Source organism: Phoca vitulina, unplaced genomic scaffold (genome assembly GCF_004348235.1).
Source record: "Phoca vitulina isolate PV1807 unplaced genomic scaffold, GSC_HSeal_1.0 scaffold19, whole genome shotgun sequence".
Taxonomy (NCBI): domain Eukaryota; kingdom Metazoa; phylum Chordata; class Mammalia; order Carnivora; family Phocidae; genus Phoca; species Phoca vitulina.
Genome location: NW_022589722.1, coordinates 24471608 through 24474082, shown reverse-complemented (window position 1 = coordinate 24474082; position 2475 = coordinate 24471608).

The window sequence follows — 2475 nt, the reverse complement described above, 5'->3', positions numbered from 1 at the left end:
TTTTTTTTTAAGATTTTATTTATTTATTTGAGAGAGAGAGAATGAGAAAGAAAGAACACATGAGAGGGGATAGGGTCAGAGGGCGAAGCAGACTCCCTGCCGAGCAGGGAGTCTGATGCGGGACTCGATCCAGGGACTCCAGGATCATGACCCAGGCACCCTGATTTGGTTTTTGCCTCAAAAAATTGGGTAAACACTCAGAATTATTCCTCTCCACAGAATTCTTTTTTTTTTTTTTTTTTAAGATTTTATTTATTTATTTGAGAGAGAGACTAAGAGAGAGCATGAGCAGGGGCTGGGACAGAGGGAGAGGGTGAAGCAGACTCTCCACTGAGCAGGGAGCCTGATGCAGGACTCGATCCCAGGACCCTGAGATCATGACCTGAGCCGAAGGCAGATGCTCAACCGACTGAGCCACCCAGGCACCTCTGGTCAAACTGTTTTTAAATACTCTGTGAATAAAACGAAGCTAATGTTCAGGCCTTCTAGCCTATGCAGTGTCTCTGAAATGGTAAATCACAGATTTTTTCATTCTCTTAGTGATAGCTTAAATGGCACCCCCTCCAGGAAGCCCTCCCTGGCTTCCCCAGCCTTAAGTAAGGGCTCACTGTGCTGAGCTGAGATCCTGTGCAGGACTCGCATGGCTCCTGGGGTTTCTTTCACATTATGCACCTTGAGTGCACCCCTTGAAGGTAAGACTCAGCTTGTTCAGCCAGTCAGGCAGTATTAATGTCTGTACTTGCTTCCTGAGGGGGCCACCTCAATGTACCTCAACTGCAAAATGGGCTTAATGGAATTGCCTAGACTGTGGGGTTACTATGAGAACTCAATGAGTGGTATACAGTAAGTGCTCAATAAATGCTACTATCATCATCTCTCCTCCACTCAGTCCCTACAGCTACAGCTCATGAAATATAAGTCACTGGAGGGCAGGGACCACCCTCTCTTGTTCACCAATGTATCCCCAGTGACTGGGACTTCATAGGTGCTCAATAAATGCTTGGCGAGAGAGTGAATGGGTGCCTGCATGAGAGGAGGGCCTCCCTGCCTCCCCGGAGTAACTACAACAGGGTCTTGGAGGCTCCAGGACTCCCGGTGCAGCCTCCACACTACCCCTAGGGAGATCTCTCTAAAACAATCACTGACTTGCCCCTGGCAACTCCCCAGCCCCACCTCAGGGGCTCCCATTGCCCACAGGATAAGGGTCCAGGTCCTCAGCTCAAGTTTGAGGCCCTTCAGGGTCTGGGGCCCAAGGGCCTCTGCAGCTGCTTCCCCTCTGGCCGCTCCCCACCTTTGCTGACCAGGGCCCTCTACCTGCCCATCCCCTCCCTCAGCTGCCTGGCCAACCCAAGTCATCTTTCAAGATTCACATCAAGGATCACCTCCTCTCGGAAGCCTTCTTGGATGCCCTCCTCTCTGCCCTCTGGGCTGTAAGGATGTCTGCCCTCTAACACTTTGTCAAAACCCTGACCTCCAGAGGGACGTCCATGTGTCTGCCCCCTCCGAGGGATGCAAGGACCATGTCTTACTAGCCATGACAGGTAACTTCTGACATTATGTAAGCGGTGACTCGGTTTTCTCCCCTGTCAAATGGAGCTAATTCCCACTTTGCCATGCTGCTGTGAGTTAATGTGACTGGCACATGAGAAGTGCTCGATAAATTACTTTCCCATCCGATTTCTTTTGGTTGTTATTTGGCAATCATGCTGGCTAGGGGGCGAGGACCTAGCAGCATGATTGCCAAATAACAACCAAAAGAAATCGGGTGACGGGGAAGGTTTCAGTGGAGGCCCAAGAGAGATGGATATGGTGACGGGAAGGAGAAAAAAAAGAAACAGATTCGGAAATTTGCAGACAGGCAAACATGGCAGTAGGGCCAAGAAAATTCTAGAACAATTATTTCAAGGGCCATTGGGAGCACCTGTGGGGAGAGGGATTGGGTCCCATGTAATTCAGCCAGGACTGACTCAGGACCTATGGTGAGATGGGCCCTGTGCCAGGGGCAGAAACAGCAATTACTGACACAACTTCTCACTCAGAAGGCTCATGGTCTGCTAGTGGGGACAGAGGTCACTAGGTTACAATGTGTTCAGTGGTTACAAGAAGGAAACACAAAGTGTCATTAGGCCCATGTGGGGAGGGGGGAAGGCTGGAGGAGGTGGCTCACAGAGCAAGAAAGGCGTGAGCAGCCTGTGAACATCTAAAGGGCGCCTCCAACATCTGGAAGATGTCAGCTCTGGGGGTTCCAAGCCTCTGAGGCCCAGGGGACTTTGGAGAGGAAGAAAGCCTCGGCTTCCCTGGCATGGAACCTTCTCCTCTACAGCTCCCAGCCCAGGTGGGCAGCTCCAGCAGGCCTGCCCACCTGTCCCCCTAGGGAGGGCTCAGCCGCCCCAAAACACATCCTACCGGGAGAGTCTTTCCTCTACTGAGCTGAGAGGCCTTGCTCCTTCTGCTAGCATCGGGGAAGTTCACCGC